Source organism: Maylandia zebra, linkage group LG15 (genome assembly GCF_041146795.1).
Source record: "Maylandia zebra isolate NMK-2024a linkage group LG15, Mzebra_GT3a, whole genome shotgun sequence".
Taxonomy (NCBI): domain Eukaryota; kingdom Metazoa; phylum Chordata; class Actinopteri; order Cichliformes; family Cichlidae; genus Maylandia; species Maylandia zebra.
This window is the reverse complement of record NC_135181.1, coordinates 12,667,183-12,684,875: the sequence shown is the minus strand read 5'-3', so window position 1 is coordinate 12,684,875 and position 17,693 is coordinate 12,667,183. Positions and strand designations below refer to the sequence as shown.

Below are 17,693 nucleotides of genomic sequence, written 5' to 3'. Positions count from 1 at the left end.
GAGATGGCCACAGGCAGGAATGATTTCCTGTGTCGTTCAGTGGTGCTTTTCGGTAATCTCAGTCTCTCACTGAACGAGCTCCTGTGACTGACCAACATGTCATGGAGTGGGTGGGAGGTGTTATCCAACATTGTCTTTATCTTGGACAGCATCCGCCTCTCCGACACCACCTTGAGGGAGTCCAGCTCCATCCCCACAACATTGCTGGCCTTACGGATCAGTTTATTAAGTCTGTTGGCCATCTACAAGGACTCATGTTGATTATAGGTTTAACTCTTCTCTTTCTCTACATACTGCAGCTTTCTGTCCTCTGTGGCTGTAAATTACATCGTTTGAAAAAAAATAAACCACACAATCTTTTCTTGGCTTTTTAGCTAAAAAAAAAAAAAAAAAAAAAAAAAAAATCTGTTCTTATCAGTTTAATATCTGATACGTCCCCTACCCGGGGACCATATATTAAATTGATTTTTGGAGCAGGGAGATGGAATAGGGGCTTGCTCCGTCCACTCCACGCATCGACCTGGTATTGCAGTATTTCTAGGAACGGTGCACCCCCTGAAGCTGTGAAAAACAAATGTCATTTGACTCAACAGTTTGTGCAAAGAATTTTCTTATACGCTAGATATATGTGTGCGTCTGCATATCTGGACATTGTCTTCGTGTAATCTTCCAAGGTTAGTCAGACTGAAATGTTGCGACTTAATATTTGTGAATGACTTACATTTAACTATTACCAGAATTACTAAATCCTGCCACTTGGACTGACACGTGGCTGGACACACACTTTCTATGGGAAATCAAAAAAATATGTCGTTTTGAACTGCAGTTACACTATTCTGGCTCCAATCCTGCAGTTACCTCTGTTGTCCACTAGAGACCAATAGAAGTCTTTAAAAACCGGAGGCTGCCATCTACAAGGACTCATGTTGATTATAGGTTTAACTCTTCTCTTTCTCTACATACTGCAGCTTTCTGTCCTCTGTGGCTGTAAATTACATCGTTTGAAAAAAAATAAACCACACAATCTTTTCTTGGCTTTTTAGCTAAAAAAAAAAAAAAATCTGTTCTTATCAGTTTAATATCTGATACGTCCCCTACCCGGGGACCATATATTAAATTGATTTTTGGAGCAGGGAGATGGAATAGGGGCTTGCTCCGTCCACTCCACGCATCGACCTGGTATTGCAGTATTTCTAGGAACGGTGCACCCCCTGAAGCTGTGAAAAACAAATGTCATTTGACTCAACAGTTTGTGCAAAGAATTTTCTTATACGCTAGATATATGTGTGCGTCTGCATATCTGGACATTGTCTTCGTGTAATCTTCCAAGGTTAGTCAGACTGAAATCTTGCGACTTAATATTTGTGAATGACTTACATTTAACTATTACCAGAATTACTAAATCCTGCCACTTGGACTGACACGTGGCTGGACACACACTTTCTATGGGAAATCAAAAAAATATGTCGTTTTGAACTGCAGTTACACTATTCTGGCTCCAATCCTGCAGTTACCTCTGTTGTCCACTAGAGACCAATAGAAGTCTTTAAAAACCGGAGGCTGCCATCTACAAGGACTCATGTTGATTATAGGTTTAACTCTTCTCTTTCTCTACATACTGCAGCTTTCTGTCCTCTGTGGCTGTAAATTACATCGTTTGAAAAAAAATAAACCACACAATCTTTTCTTGGCTTTTTAGCTAAAAAAAAAAAAAAAATCTGTTCTTATCAGTTTAATATCTGATACGTCCCCTACCCGGGGACCATATATTAAATTGATTTTTGGAGCATGGAGATGGAATAGGGGCTTGCTCCGTCCACTCCACGCATCGACCTGGTATTGCAGTATTTCTAGGAACGGTGCACCCCCTGAAGCTGTGAAAAACAAATGTCATTTGACTCAACAGTTTGTGCAAAGAAATTTCTTATACGCTAGATATATGCGTGCGTCTGCATATCTGGACATTGTCTTCGTGTAATCTTCCAAGGTTAGTCAGACTGAAATCTTGCGACTTAATATTTGTGAATGACTTACATTTAACTATTACCAGAATTACTAAATCCTGCCACTTGGACTGACACGTGGCTGGACACACACTTTCTATGGGAAATCAAAAAAATATGTCGTTTTGAACTGCAGTTACACTATTCTGGCTCCAATCCTGCAGTTACCTCTGTTGTCCACTAGAGACCAATAGAAGTCTTTAAAAACCGGAGGCTGCCATCTACAAGGACTCATGTTGATTATAGGTTTAACTCTTCTCTTTCTCTACATACTGCAGCTTTCTGTCCTCTGTGGCTGTAAATTACATCGTTTGAAAAAAAAAAAAAAACCCACACAATTTTTTCTTGGCTTTTTAGCTAAAAAAAAAAAAAAAATCTGTTCTTATCAGTTTAATATCTGATACGTCCCCTACCCGGGGACCATATATTAAATTGATTTTTGGAGCAGGGAGATGGAATAGGGGCTTGCTCCGTCCACTCCACGCATCGACCTGGTATTGCAGTATTTCTAGGAACGGTGCACCCCCTGAAGCTGTGAAAAACAAATGTCATTTGACTCAACAGTTTGTGCAAAGAATTTTCTTATACGCTAGATATATGTGTGCGTCTGCATATCTGGACATTGTCTTCGTGTAATCTTCCAAGGTTAGTCAGACTGAAATGTTGCGACTTAATATTTGTGAATGACTTACATTTAACTATTACCAGAATTACTAAATCCTGCCACTTGGACTGACACGTGGCTGGACACACACTTTCTATGGGAAATCAAAAAAATATGTCGTTTTGAACTGCAGTTACACTATTCTGGCTCCAATCCTGCAGTTACCTCTGTTGTCCACTAGAGACCAATAGAAGTCTTTAAAAACCGGAGGCTGCCATCTACAAGGACTCATGTTGATTATAGGTTTAACTCTTCTCTTTCTCTACATACTGCAGCTTTCTGTCCTCTGTGGCTGTAAATTACATCGTTTGAAAAAAAATAAACCACACAATCTTTTCTTGGCTTTTTAGCTAAAAAAAAAAAAATCTGTTCTTATCAGTTTAATATCTGATACGTCCCCTACCCGGGGACCATATATTAAATTGATTTTTGGAGCAGGGAGATGGAATAGGGGCTTGCTCCGTCCACTCCACGCATCGACCTGGTATTGCAGTATTTCTAGGAACGGTGCACCCCCTGAAGCTGTGAAAAACAAATGTCATTTGACTCAACAGTTTGTGCAAAGAATTTTCTTATACGCTAGATATATGCGTGCGTCTGCATATCTGGACATTGTCTTCGTGTAATCTTCCAAGGTTAGTCAGACTGAAATGTTGCGACTTAATATTTGTGAATGACTTACATTTAACTATTACCAGAATTACTAAATCCTGCCACTTGGACTGACACGTGGCTGGACACACACTTTCTATGGGAAATCAAAAAAATATGTCGTTTTGAACTGCAGTTACACTATTCTGGCTCCAATCCTGCAGTTACCTCTGTTGTCCACTAGAGACCAATAGAAGTCTTTAAAAACCGGAGGCTGCCATCTACAAGGACTCATGTTGATTATAGGTTTAACTCTTCTCTTTCTCTACATACTGCAGCTTTCTGTCCTCTGTGGCTGTAAATTACATCGTTTGAAAAAAAATAAACCACACAATCTTTTCTTGGCTTTTTAGCTAAAAAAAAAAAAAAAATCTGTTCTTATCAGTTTAATATCTGATACGTCCCCTACCCGGGGACCATATATTAAATTGATTTTTGGAGCAGGGAGATGGAATAGGGGCTTGCTCCGTCCACTCCACGCATCGACCTGGTATTGCAGTATTTCTAGGAACGGTGCACCCCCTGAAGCTGTGAAAAACAAATGTCATTTGACTCAACAGTTTGTGCAAAGAATTTTCTTATACGCTAGATATATGTGTGCGTCTGCATATCTGGACATTGTCTTCGTGTAATCTTCCAAGGTTAGTCAGACTGAAATGTTGCGACTTAATATTTGTGAATGACTTACATTTAACTATTACCAGAATTACTAAATCCTGCCACTTGGACTGACACGTGGCTGGACACACACTTTCTATGGGAAATCAAAAAAATATGTCGTTTTGAACTGCAGTTACACTATTCTGGCTCCAATCCTGCAGTTACCTCTGTTGTCCACTAGAGACCAATAGAAGTCTTTAAAAACCGGAGGCTGCCATCTACAAGGACTCATGTTGATTATAGGTTTAACTCTTCTCTTTCTCTACATACTGCAGCTTTCTGTCCTCTGTGGCTGTAAATTACATCGTTTGAAAAAAAATAAACCACACAATCTTTTCTTGGCTTTTTAGCTAAAAAAAAAAAAAATCTGTTCTTATCAGTTTAATATCTGATACGTCCCCTACCCGGGGACCATATATTAAATTGATTTTTGGAGCAGGGAGATGGAATAGGGGCTTGCTCCGTCCACTCCACGCATCGACCTGGTATTGCAGTATTTCTAGGAACGGTGCACCCCCTGAAGCTGTGAAAAACAAATGTCATTTGACTCAACAGTTTGTGCAAAGAATTTTCTTATACGCTAGATATATGTGTGCGTCTGCATATCTGGACATTGTCTTCGTGTAATCTTCCAAGGTTAGTCAGACTGAAATGTTGCGACTTAATATTTGTGAATGACTTACATTTAACTATTACCAGAATTACTAAATCCTGCCACTTGGACTGACACGTGGCTGGACACACACTTTCTATGGGAAATCAAAAAAATATGTCGTTTTGAACTGCAGTTACACTATTCTGGCTCCAATCCTGCAGTTACCTCTGTTGTCCACTAGAGACCAATAGAAGTCTTTAAAAACCGGAGGCTGCCATCTACAAGGACTCATGTTGATTATAGGTTTAACTCTTCTCTTTCTCTACATACTGCAGCTTTCTGTCCTCTGTGGCTGTAAATTACATCGTTTGAAAAAAAAAAAACCCACACAATTTTTTCTTGGCTTTTTAGCTAAAATCACCTGTATTGTCTGTTGTTTCCATTTGTGGATGGTTAATAGTGCAGAAGATTGTTTTTCTGTTTTCAGGATTACATGAAAACATTTGGGAACAGATCATTTTTGTATATAATAAATCTTAGGATAGTATTGGTTTTGATGATTTATAAAACAGCTGTGTGCCGTAGCCCTGGTAGTGTGGATCCTTAGTGTGTAAAGAGTAGATACCTCATGTAATATGTGTGAATGAAAATCCATGGACTTTATAAGAGTCCTCCATTTATGGCTATGATACTAACAAACAAGATTAATCCGTTTCTTTCTCCTAGCAATCTTCCTGTTTCCTAAAGGAACACGCATGCACAATATATATGCATCAGGATGGCCGAGTGGTTAAGTCGTTGGACTTAAGCTCCAATGAGCGCATCCTCTCGTGGGTTCAAACCCCACTCCTGGTATAATTTGGAGCCTCATGACTGGTAAACTGAAATGTATCTATGGGAGCAACAATGATCAATAGGAGTTTTTAGGAATTTGCTGTGAGCAATATCCCCCCACCCAGTCACCCCCAAAAAAGCTGGGATGAAAGACAAATGAGAGGTCTGTGCCAAGGTCGCCCCCTCTCAGTCTTACTGTACATGTTATATGTAGAACCGTTGGCTTGTGCAATTAGGGAAAGCCCAGACATAACAGGAATACAGTTACCAGGAGGAGAAACATTAAAAATTTAACAGTATGTAATTATCATATTATGAAAACAATTATAACGCCAAGAAAGTTATAAAAATGAATTGAAGACGCTCCGTCTCAACGACCTCTGATTGGACTGCAGGCGACCACGTGATTTTGAATCTCATTAACCGGCATGCGCTGACCGGCGTTTCAGAAACTAAAGTGTCGTCATATATGTGGCGCCGTTTAAAAACTGAAACATGCCGACCATAGTTATATTGTGATGTTTCGGAGGTAAAACGTCAGTAAAACATCGACCTGTCCTCTACCATTTGTTAGAAGGCGACTGTGTTCTTCATTGTAACCATGAGTTAGAGTTGCAGTAAGCAGAATGAGTCGTTTCTGTCGTGCGATATGTGGGTATCGCTTCTCGGCCTTTTGGCTAAGATCAAGTGTAGTATCTGTTCTTATCAGTTTAATATCTGATACGTCCCCTACCCGGGGACCATATATTAAATTGATTTTTGGAGCAGGGAGATGGAATAGGGGCTTGCTCCGTCCACTCCACGCATCGACCTGGTATTGCAGTATTTCTAGGAACGGTGCACCCCCTGAAGCTGTGAAAAACAAATGTCATTTGACTCAACAGTTTGTGCAAAGAAATTTCTTATACGCTAGATATATGCGTGCGTCTGCATATCTGGACATTGTCTTCGTGTAATCTTCCAAGGTTAGTCAGACTGAAATCTTGCGACTTAATATTTGTGAATGACTTACATTTAACTATTACCAGAATTACTAAATCCTGCCACTTGGACTGACACGTGGCTGGACACACACTTTCTATGGGAAATCAAAAAAATATGTCGTTTTGAACTGCAGTTACACTATTCTGGCTCCAATCCTGCAGTTACCTCTGTTGTCCACTAGAGACCAATAGAAGTCTTTAAAAACCGGAGGCTGCCATCTACAAGGACTCATGTTGATTATAGGTTTAACTCTTCTCTTTCTCTACATACTGCAGCTTTCTGTCCTCTGTGGCTGTAAATTACATCGTTTGAAAAAAAATAAACCACACAATCTTTTCTTGGCTTTTTAGCTAAAAAAAAAAAAAATCTGTTCTTATCAGTTTAATATCTGATACGTCCCCTACCCGGGGACCATATATTAAATTGATTTTTGGAGCAGGGAGATGGAATAGGGGCTTGCTCCGTCCACTCCACGCATCGACCTGGTATTGCAGTATTTCTAGGAACGGTGCACCCCCTGAAGCTGTGAAAAACAAATGTCATTTGACTCAACAGTTTGTGCAAAGAATTTTCTTATACGCTAGATATATGTGTGCGTCTGCATATCTGGACATTGTCTTCGTGTAATCTTCCAAGGTTAGTCAGACTGAAATGTTGCGACTTAATATTTGTGAATGACTTACATTTAACTATTACCAGAATTACTAAATCCTGCCACTTGGACTGACACGTGGCTGGACACACACTTTCTATGGGAAATCAAAAAAATATGTCGTTTTGAACTGCAGTTACACTATTCTGGCTCCAATCCTGCAGTTACCTCTGTTGTCCACTAGAGACCAATAGAAGTCTTTAAAAACCGGAGGCTGCCATCTACAAGGACTCATGTTGATTATAGGTTTAACTCTTCTCTTTCTCTACATACTGCAGCTTTCTGTCCTCTGTGGCTGTAAATTACATCGTTTGAAAAAAAAAAAACCCACACAATTTTTTCTTGGCTTTTTAGCTAAAATCACCTGTATTGTCTGTTGTTTCCATTTGTGGATGGTTAATAGTGCAGAAGATTGTTTTTCTGTTTTCAGGATTACATGAAAACATTTGGGAACAGATCATTTTTGTATATAATAAATCTTAGGATAGTATTGGTTTTGATGATTTATAAAACAGCTGTGTGCCGTAGCCCTGTGGATCCTTAGTGTGTAAAGAGTAGATACCTCATGTAATATGTGTGAATGAAAATCCATGGACTTTATAAGAGTCCTCCATTTATGGCTATGATCCTAACAAACAAGATTAATCCGTTTCTTTCTCCTAGCAATCTTCCTGTTTCCTAAAGGAACACGCATGCACAATATATATGCATCAGGATGGCCGAGTGGTTAAGTCGTTGGACTTAAGCTCCAATGAGCGCATGCTCTCGTGGGTTCAAACCCCACTCCTGGTATAATTTGGAGCCTCATGACTGGTAAACTGAAATGTATCTATGGGAGCAACAATGATCAATAGGAGTTTTTAGGAATTTGCTGTGAGCAATATCCCCCCACCCAGTCACCCCCAAAAAAGCTGGGATGAAAGACAAATGAGAGGTCTGTGCCAAGGTCGCCCCCTCTCAGTCTTACTGTACATGTTATATGTAGAACCGTTGGCTTGTGCAATTAGGGAAAGCCCAGACATAACAGGAATACAGTTACCAGGAGGAGAAACATTAAAAATTTAACAGTATGTAATTATCATATTATGAAAACAATTATAACGCCAAGAAAGTTATAAAAATGAATTGAAGACGCTCCGTCTCAACGACCTCTGATTGGACTGCAGGCGACCACGTGATTTTGAATCTCATTAACCGGCATGCGCTGACCGGCGTTTCAGAAACTAAAGTGTCGTCATATATGTGGCGCCGTTTAAAAACTGAAACATGCCGACCATAGTTATATTGTGATGTTTCGGAGGTAAAACGTCAGTAAAACATCGACCTGTCCTCTACCATTTGTTAGAAGGCGACTGTGTTCTTCATTGTAACCATGAGTTAGAGTTGCAGTAAGCAGAATGAGTCGTTTCTGTCGTGCGATATGTGGGTATCGCTTCTCGGCCTTTTGGCTAAGATCAAGTGTAGTATCTGTTCTTATCAGTTTAATATCTGATACGTCCCCTACCCGGGGACCATATATTAAATTGATTTTTGGAGCAGGGAGATGGAATAGGGGCTTGCTCCGTCCACTCCACGCATCGACCTGGTATTGCAGTATTTCTAGGAACGGTGCACCCCCTCAAGCTGTGAAAAACAAATGGCATTTGACTCAACAGCTTGTGCAAAGAAATTTCTTATACGCTAGATATATGCGTGCGTCTGCATATCTGGACATTGTCTTCGTGTAATCTTCCAAGGTTAGTCAGACTGAAATCTTGCGACTTAATATTTGTGAATGACTTACATTTAACTATTACCAGAATTACTAAATCCTGCCACTTGGACTGACACGTGGCTGGACACACACTTTCTATGGGAAATCAAAAAAATATGTCGTTTTGAACTGCAGTTACACTATTCTGGCTCCAATCCTGCAGTTACCTCTGTTGTCCACTAGAGACCAATAGAAGTCTTTAAAAACCGGAGGCTGCCATCTACAAGGACTCATGTTGATTATAGGTTTAACTCTTCTCTTTCTCTACATACTGCAGCTTTCTGTCCTCTGTGGCTGTAAATTACATCGTTTGAAAAAAAAAAACACACACACAATTTTTTCTTGGCTTTTTAGCTAAAATCACCTGTATTGTCTGTTGTTTCCATTTGTGGATGGTTAATAGTGCAGAAGATTGTTTTTCTGTTTTCAGGATTACATGAAAACATTTTGGAACAGATCATTTTTGTATATAATAAATCTTAGGATAGTATTGGTTTTGATGATTTATAAAACAGCTGTGTGCCGTAGCCCTGGTAGTGTGGATCCTTAGTGTGTAAAGAGTAGATACCTCATGTAATATGTGTGAATGAAAATCCATGGACTTTATAAGAGTCCTCCATTTATGGCTATGATCCTAACAAACAAGATTAATACGTTTCTTTCTCCTAGCAATCTTCCTGTTTCCTAAAGGAACACGCTTCTCGGCCTTTTGGCTAAGATCAAGTGTAGTATCTGTTCTTATCAGTAGGCGAGAAGCAATGAAGGATGGCGGCGGCGTCGGCCAATTTTCATGAGAGGAATGCATGGACGCATGGTACAAGAAATACTTTGAGATTTGAACTTATGGAGAAAGAAGAAGATTTCCACGACAGAATCAACTTTGGACGAAGGATCCTCTATGAAGCTTTAAAGATACAGCCGGAGGAGATCTACTGTCTTCAGCAGAGCACGGCGAGTAAACACTACGACGTGACCTTTTGCACGGGACAGTATGCGGAGGAAGTAAGAAGGAGATGCATCGGAGAAGAAGATGAAGAACTGAGGAAATATACGGTAACTCCATTGTATAGGAATGATTATAGGATCTTAACTGTACACATGTACAATCCTTGGGTTACTGAAGAGACTATTAAGTATTTCCTGGGAAGATACGTTACTGTACTCCCAGGAGTACGGAAAATAAAGGACGGTTTGGGCCTATGGACCGGAAAAAGACAATTTCGTGTCAAACTTAAAGTGGATGCGGCCACCGAGGACGGGTATTGTCACCCGCCCGCGGTGTTCTCTATTGGAGCGGATAGAGGCTTCCTGGTTTATGCAGGGCAGCCTCAAGCATGCAGGAAATGTGGTAGCACTGGGCATAATGCAGACAAGTGTGAACAAATGAGGTGCAGGAGTTGTGGAAAAATTGGCCACATAACAAGAGACTGCAAGGAGCCTAGAAGGTGTCATTTATGTGACTCGGATGTGCATATGGCAAGAGACTGTACTAAGCCCAGGTCATATTCGGAGGCGGCAAAGGTTGGAATCGAGGTTGAACATCACAGAGAAGCGGACATAGAAACTGATACTGGAGAAAAAGCACAGGAGGTGCCACCAGCTGCCGAAAATCAGACTAATGAGGAGAAAGCTGGGAGTATGGAAGATGGAGTGGAACAGAGAAAGGAGAAAGGAGAAACGATTTGTGAACAGGATGCCGAGAAGCAAGGTGAGGACGGTCAGATATGGGAAGTGGTAGCTAAGCCACGGAGAAAAACTGCCAAGAGACGGAGGAAGGTGAGTTCGGGCGCTTCTTCAGAAGAGACTAAGATGAAAGGTAAGGAGGGCAGAGAGGAGCGGACTGAGGAGGTGGGAAATGAGGAGGGGTACGTCCTGAGAGGAACACAGACTGAATGTATGCATACTCCTATAAGTGACTTAACAAGCGATGGGGACATAGAAGAGGAGGCCGAAAGTGAAGAAAAGTCAGAAGATTCCTTTATAAAAAACTTATTGGCACATGTTAATATGGACAGTTAAAGTTGGTAATTTTATTTTTATTTTTCTTTGTTGTTGTCTCCGGATCTTAAGTTTAAATATGTCCCCATGGTTTTGTTTTTGTATTTTCTTTTTGTTGTTGGGATATGGGGAAAATTCGAATAATTACGTTAAACGTAAGGGGGCTTAAAAATGCCCGAAAGAGACAAATGGTTTATGAATTTTTATTATTTTATAATTTTGATGTTTGTTTATTGCAAGAAGTACATTTAAAGGATGAAGGGGATGTTGCTGTTTTTACGGAGGAATGGAGAGGAGGAGAATCTGCGTGGAGTATAGGGGGGGTACATGGGACAGGGGTTGGAGTGTTATGTGGAAATAAAAGTATACAGATAAAGGAAAGTTATACGATAATACAGGGAAGGGTGATGGTCGTAGATGTGGAAAAAAGCGGGATGCAAAGTCGGATAATAAATGTGTATGCACAGGTGGATCCAAAGTTGAGAAGAGAACTTTTTTTAAAAATGGATACCTGTTTCATGACAAGAAAGAATATTATAGTGGGAGGGGATTTTAATTGTTCTTTGGAGAAGGAAAAATCTTCCCTCCCCTTTAAGACATTCATAAAAAAATATGGTTTGACAGATGTAATGGCCAAATTACAGGGGAAACGAGTAGAGTATACATGGAAGAATACAAGAGGGGTGAAAAGTAGATTGGATTATATATTGGTAGACAAAAAGTGTAAAATAAAGTGAGGGAAAATAATACCGGCACTGTTCACGGATCATCAAGCTGTAGAGGCGGAATTGGAGATAGAAGGAACGGAATTTGGAAAGGGATATTGGAAATTAAATAATGAAGTACTTACGGAAAAAGATTATAGGGAAAAATTCTTAGAGCTCTTCCCGTTATGGGCAGAGATGAAAAATCTATATATGAAGAAATTAGATTGGTGGGAAGATGTAAAAAATAAAATTAAAAAATTCACAGTGGATTACTGTACGGAGAGGTCAAAATCAAGAAAAGAAGAATTTTGTACGCTACAGAAAGAGATAGAACATACTTATGTAAAACAAAACGAGGGAAAAAATAAAAATATGGACGAGAAAATAGAAAATTTAAAATTGAAGCAAGAAGAATTACTTGAGAGGAAGGCAAGGGCTGAAATATATAAAATAAAGCAGGAGGAGTACGAGGAAAATGAGAAATGTTCAGCTTTCTTTTTTAAAAAAATGAAAAGTAGGGATAAAAGAGGGGTTATAACGAAATTAGAGAAGGATGGGAAAATGATCGAGGGGAGGGAAAATATGTTAAAAGTGGTGAAAGAATATTATGAGGATTTGTTCAGGAAAGAAAAACTAGAGGGAGAGAAGGGGGATTTCTTCTTAAAGAAAATAAAGAAGAGATTAACGGGAGAAGAAAGGGATAGGCTAGAAGGAGAAGTGACAATAGATGAGGCATATAACGTGATAAAGGGAATGAAGGCAAATAAAGTGCCGGGAATAGATGGTCTAACAAAGGAATTTTATGAGACGTTTTGGGGAGTGGTGGGGATACATTTGTTGGGGGTTTTTAAGGAAATCATGGAGGGAGAGGTGATGACAGAGAGTATGAAGATGGGCGTGGTTTCTATATTATTTAAGAAAGGTAATCCACATCAACTCGATAATTATAGACCTCTAACCATGTTATGTGTGGACTACAAGATTTTGAGCAAGATACTCGCAAATAGACTCGTAGGAGTAATGTCACACATAGTGGAGAAGGATCAAACGTGTGGGGTCCAGGGGAGGCAAATTACTTGGAACGTACAATTACATAGGGATATACTTACATATGTAAGAGATAGAAATATAGCAGCAATTTGTGTTAGTTTGGATCAGCAAAAGGCGTTCGATAGGGTAGATCATGATTTTTTGTGGAGGGTAATGGAGGAAATGGGGTTAGGAGAGGCTTTTATAAAAAGGGTAAAAATTTTATACAAGGGCATAAACTCAAAAATTAAATTAAATGGTTTCCTTACAGAAAAAGTGTACCAACCAAGAGGTTTGAGACAAGGGTGTCCATTATCTGTCGTACTTTACGTGCTTTATGTCGAACCTTTGGCCTGTGCAATAAGGGAGAGCCAAATAGTGAAAGGGATAATGATGCCACGGGGGGAAAGCTTAAAAATATCGCAATATGCAGACGATACGATATTATATCTGGCAGATGATGACAGCTTAAGGGAAGTGATAGAAATTTTAAAAGCTTACGAAAAAGCGACGGGATCGAAAATAAATAAAGAGAAAACAAAGTACAAATACTTGGGGATATGGGAGGGTAGAAAAGACAACATTTGTGAATTCACTTTGTGTGAAGGTCCTATGGACATTTTAGGAATTTCATTTGGAAATAAGGAAGGTGATGCTTTCTGTAATTGGAAAGAGAAGATGAATGCGGTGGATAAAAAATTAGGCCTATGGAAAGCAAGAAAACTTACAATATCGGGGAAAGTTTTGGTCATAAAGAGCGAGGTAGTGCCGAAACTATTACATTTGGCCTATGTGTTTCCGATGCCTCAGATTTATAGAGTACAAATAACGAGGGGGATATTCAAATTCATATGGGGAGGTTATGAGTATGTAAAAAGAGTACACATGTATCAAGAAATTGCAGATGGTGGGAAAGGGGTACCGAACGTTCCTTTAAAGTTGGATACAATATTTTATGCAAATGTTTGTACATTATTGAAAAAGACTTATATGCATAAATGCCAAATATTGTTATGGTTTTGGTTAGCGATACCATACCGGTTTTTGATTGGGTGGGAAAATAAAGGTCCCAAAGCAGAGTCTAGACCAGAATATTTGCAGAGGATGGTTAGATGGGGGAAGAAACATTCGGAATGTAAAGAGGTGGATACAGTATTAAATCATAAACTTTTATACAAAAAACTGGTATGGAAAGCTAATCACAATCAGGTAACGGCGAGCCCGGAAGTGTGGGAACTTGCACAGGACAAGAGTTTCAAAAATGTTTTAAAGGACTTTAACTGGATGCACTTACATAAAAGGCTACCAGTGAGGGTCACAATGCATGCACATAATTTGGGGAAACAAAAAAAGTGTCCAAGGGAAAATTGTGTAGAAGAAGAAACAATTGAACATGTACTATGGGGATGTGAATACGCTAAAAAGGTATGGGAAGGAGTAAAGGGGAAGTACAAAGGGTTGGGGATGGTGACGTATGAAGAAATCACTTTTTTTAGGGCTAAGGGCAAAACAAATGAGAGACATAAAATACGTTGTATGTTGTTGTCAATTATTAAGCTTAAATTATGGAAGGCAAGACAGGGCTGCATAACGGGGGGATTTAAATGGGGGGAAATTGGGACGATTAAGGCTATAGAGAAGGAATTTGAAGGGATATATTGGTACGAACTACAAAAATGGGGAATCGATACGATTAAGGATAGATGGAAAGATTATTTTTTGAAAGTACCCAAAAGGAGGTGGTAGATAAAGGGTAAGGGGTAAAGTGGGGAGGGGGAGATAAGGAGTAATATGATAAGTTATTTGAAAATGTTACTTTGTATGGGGAAAGATGAAAATAGGATTTTTTTTTTTTTTTTTTTTTTTTGTTATGAACGAATGTTGGGAGAAAAGTGAATGTAACCTTATCATTTTAAAGGAAAAGGTAAAATGTTGGAATTGTTGTGGAAAGAAAATAAAAAGAAGGAAAAAAAAAAAAATCTGTTCTTATCATTTCGCACTTGATTCTTGGTCTTAGGCTAGGACTGCGACCCTCTCCTTTGGGTGTCTGGGCGGTGAAACCTTGGTTATTTATTGTAGCGCAAAGGTACGTGGTTTTTTATAGAAATTATTTGTTTGTATTGAAAACGTTTCCTTTTTGATCTTCTGTTGTGTGTTTGTAGCAGGTGTTTTTTCTAAACCTTTGGTGCCTCCGCAATGGCTGGGTATGCCAGTATGCGGAGGCACCACTGTGTGCGCTTCAGTTTAATTGAAAATGTTGGAGAAGTGCCAAAGATGTCCAGGCTGGATTTCTCCAGGAAATTGATTCAACAGGTGTTGGGATTTTCACCAAATGACTTGAATTGCATTTTGACCCTCCCTTTTAACAGGGGTTTTGATGTAAGTTTCAGCTCAAGCGAATTGTTGGAAGAGTTTTGGAGAAGATTCGAAAATTTGAGACCACAATTTGAAATTTTCAATGTGGAGAAACTGACAGACAATACTATGAAAACAGTAATAGTTAAAATGTTTAATGAAACGGTGAATGCCCAAGACATTTGTGTGTGGTTGGGGAGATATTGTACGGTGAAGGGTCAGCCGAGGAAGGTGAGAGATGTGGATGGAATATGGAATTGTGTATGGAAAGTACCAATACAGCAATGGGAAGATCCCCAAGGGTTCCGGGGTTTAAAACATCTCCCGTCCATGATAGTTTTGGGAGATAATAGAGGCTATATCCATTACCAGGGCCAACCAAAGCTCTGCCGGAGGTGTGGGGAGTATGGGCATTTGATAGAGGCATGCGAGGAAATCATCTGTGGGAAATGTAAAGAGAAAGGGCATACGTATGCTGATTGTAAAAATGACCGTAAGTGTAACTTGTGTGGAGGGGAAGGTCACCTCTTTAGGGACTGTCCGCGGTCCTTTGCAAATAAACTTAAAAAAGGAAACCAGATTAATGAGGGAAACCTGATTGCAATGGTAAACGAGGATGTCTTGATTGATGCAGCTGGGACAGATATTTTAAATCAGTTCCCAGCACCTGAAGACGGAGGGGAGGAACAGGAGGAGGAGGGAAAAGGGGAGGAGCATGGAAGACCTGCCCAACCAGAACCCTCAGAGGAGGGGGAGAGAGGGCAGGAGGAGAGTGGAGTTCAGAAAGGAGTAAGTGGTGAAAGTGAAAATGCTCAAGGGCAGCCCCCCCCTGCCCCCCCTGGCCTTCCTGATTCACAGGTGGCAAAGAGGACTGCAGCAGAACTGTCTTCTGGGACAATTGTTTCAGGAAAGAGAGGGAGGCATGAAACACCTTCAGGGAGTTCCTCAGGGGAGGACTCCAGGGTCTTCCCCTCTGACTCACCAAATGAGGTTTCCTTCCTTAACATAGTTCTGCAGTCAACGCCAAAGGAGTGGATGGTAAATGCAGCTCTGCGACAAAGGCCGTCACCTAGAGTACGAAAAGGGAATAGAGTGGCGGTCCCCCCTTCGGAACCCGGAGAGGTGAAGGAAGAGTTTCACTCACAAGAAATAAATTGATGGTATGCCCCCCCAAAGTTTGGGTTGAGCCTTTGAAGAGAACAATCTTTCCTTAGTTTCATAATGACTAGCTTGTGTTCTGTATTAATCTTCATGGCTCTGACCTTCTCATCCATAAATGTCAGGAGTGTTAGGTCTAAAGTAAGAGCCCAAAGTGTTCTATCCTTCTTGAATAGTGTAACATCAGATGTTATTTTAATACAGGAATGTGCTATACCTTTCCTAAAAGCATATGGTCAGTGGCAGGATATGTGGCCACAAATGTCCATCTGGAGTGGATCAAATGAAAATAAAAATGATGGAGTAGCCATATTGGTGAAAAACCCTCTGGTGTCGGTGAAGGGAAGTACTGTAGTAAGTGATGGAAGAGCACTTGTTGTTAACCTTATTTATATGGAAAAGGAATTTAAGCTCTTGAACATTTATGGCCCAAATGACAAACACGAAAGATATGATCTTTTAGAGGCTTTGCAACCCCACTTGTTGGGAAAAGCGCCTTTAGTATTTGGAGGGGATTTTAACTGTATTTTAAACAGGAAAGATAGAAAAAGAGCCACACAAGATGTGAAGATTGATAAGACGTCACTTTTACTACAAGGTTTAGTCAGAGACTTTAAATTGATAGATTGTTTTCCAACGGTTCATCCAATGGAGGAGGGTTTTACTTGGTATAGTGGAAACGGTGACAGGGCCTCTAGAATTGATTATATCTTTGTTAGAGACTTTTCACCAGTAGAGGCCACTTTGATGCCCGTCTTTTTTTCTGACCATCTGATGTTAACTGTTAAAATTTCCCTTGAACTAGATATAACAATGGGGAGGGGAGTGTGGAGGTTAAACTGCTCCCTACTGGAGGATCAGGATCTGCTCAGACAGTATAAGGAGAGGTATACTGAATGGCAGACTCTCCAGGATTTCTATGCAACACGTGTCTCATGGTGGGAAATGGTGAAGTGTAGGACTCGGTCCTTTTTTAAACAAGCAGGAAAGAGAAAGAAGGCCGCAAAAGACAGGTGTATGAGAGGACTACAGAAAAGGTTACAGAGGTACCATCTCTTAAATAGGTGGGGTTTACACTTCTACGAAGAAATTAGAGAGGTTAAAAAAGAAATGCAGAAAATAGCAAATGATAAAAGTATGGGAGTCATACTAAGGAGTAGAGAGAGAGCGAGAGAGGAGGGAGAAAAATGTACGAGATACTTTTTCAAAAAAATTATGAACAAACCTGGCTCTGTCTCTCAGCTAAGAAACAGAGCTGGAGAAAAAGTAGTGAGTACTGAAGGTATAATAAAAGTGATTGAAGAATATTATGAAAACCTGTATGGGGAGAAAAATGTGGAGGAAAGAGTCATTGAGCAAACCCTGGAATATATTGATAAGATTGTTGAGTCTAGTGATATGTTAAGTCAACCTTTTACTACAGCCGAGTTAGGTCAGTGTCTTAAGAGTTTTAAAACTGGAAAATCCCCTGGTTTAGATGGCCTGCCGATTGAGTTTTATCTGACATTTTGGGATATTTTAGCTACTGATTTACTTTCAATTTTTACAGATTTTAGTGAATTAGATAAGCTGCCTGAAAGTTTTAGAATGGGTTTAGTCACACTCGTTCATAAAGGGAAGGATAAAACTCTCTTGGAAAATTGGAGACCG

The 17,693-nt window shown here is 39.9% G+C and overlaps 11 non-coding genes and 2 pseudogenes across 11 annotated transcripts; all 13 read left to right on the top strand.

The window, feature by feature from the left end:
• Positions 1-354: 354 nt before the first annotated feature.
• On the top strand, positions 355-557 carry LOC143412827 (U2 spliceosomal RNA; annotated as a pseudogene).
• Positions 558-1,023: 466 nt separating this feature from the next.
• Positions 1,024-1,213, top strand: LOC143412822 (U2 spliceosomal RNA). The gene has a single exon (XR_013093354.1). It is a non-coding gene; the product is annotated as a U2 spliceosomal RNA (small nuclear RNA).
• A 466-nt stretch (positions 1,214-1,679) lies between these two features.
• On the top strand, positions 1,680-1,870 carry LOC143412854 (U2 spliceosomal RNA). Its single transcript, XR_013093377.1, has one exon. It is a non-coding gene; the product is annotated as a U2 spliceosomal RNA (small nuclear RNA).
• Positions 1,871-2,340: 470 nt separating this feature from the next.
• Positions 2,341-2,531, top strand: LOC112431968 (U2 spliceosomal RNA). The gene has a single exon (XR_003022736.2). It is a non-coding gene; the product is annotated as a U2 spliceosomal RNA (small nuclear RNA).
• Positions 2,532-2,997: 466 nt separating this feature from the next.
• On the top strand, positions 2,998-3,185 carry LOC143412858 (U2 spliceosomal RNA). Its single transcript, XR_013093382.1, has one exon. It is a non-coding gene; the product is annotated as a U2 spliceosomal RNA (small nuclear RNA).
• Positions 3,186-3,651: 466 nt separating this feature from the next.
• On the top strand, positions 3,652-3,842 carry LOC143412856 (U2 spliceosomal RNA). Its single transcript, XR_013093380.1, has one exon. It is a non-coding gene; the product is annotated as a U2 spliceosomal RNA (small nuclear RNA).
• A 466-nt stretch (positions 3,843-4,308) lies between these two features.
• On the top strand, positions 4,309-4,497 carry LOC143412859 (U2 spliceosomal RNA). Its single transcript, XR_013093383.1, has one exon. It is a non-coding gene; the product is annotated as a U2 spliceosomal RNA (small nuclear RNA).
• Positions 4,498-5,345: 848 nt separating this feature from the next.
• On the top strand, positions 5,346-5,428 carry trnal-uaa (transfer RNA leucine (anticodon UAA)). Its single transcript has one exon. It is a non-coding gene; the product is annotated as a tRNA-Leu (tRNA).
• Positions 5,429-6,064: 636 nt separating this feature from the next.
• Positions 6,065-6,255, top strand: LOC112431976 (U2 spliceosomal RNA). The gene has a single exon (XR_003022744.1). It is a non-coding gene; the product is annotated as a U2 spliceosomal RNA (small nuclear RNA).
• Positions 6,256-6,721: 466 nt separating this feature from the next.
• Positions 6,722-6,910, top strand: LOC112431989 (U2 spliceosomal RNA). Its single transcript, XR_003022757.2, has one exon. It is a non-coding gene; the product is annotated as a U2 spliceosomal RNA (small nuclear RNA).
• Positions 6,911-7,752: 842 nt separating this feature from the next.
• trnal-uaa (transfer RNA leucine (anticodon UAA)) lies at positions 7,753-7,835 on the top strand. The gene has a single exon. It is a non-coding gene; the product is annotated as a tRNA-Leu (tRNA).
• Positions 7,836-8,471: 636 nt separating this feature from the next.
• On the top strand, positions 8,472-8,662 carry LOC112431987 (U2 spliceosomal RNA). The gene has a single exon (XR_003022755.1). It is a non-coding gene; the product is annotated as a U2 spliceosomal RNA (small nuclear RNA).
• Positions 8,663-9,489: 827 nt separating this feature from the next.
• On the top strand, positions 9,490-9,641 carry LOC143412847 (U2 spliceosomal RNA; annotated as a pseudogene).
• Positions 9,642-17,693: the final 8,052 nt, after the last annotated feature.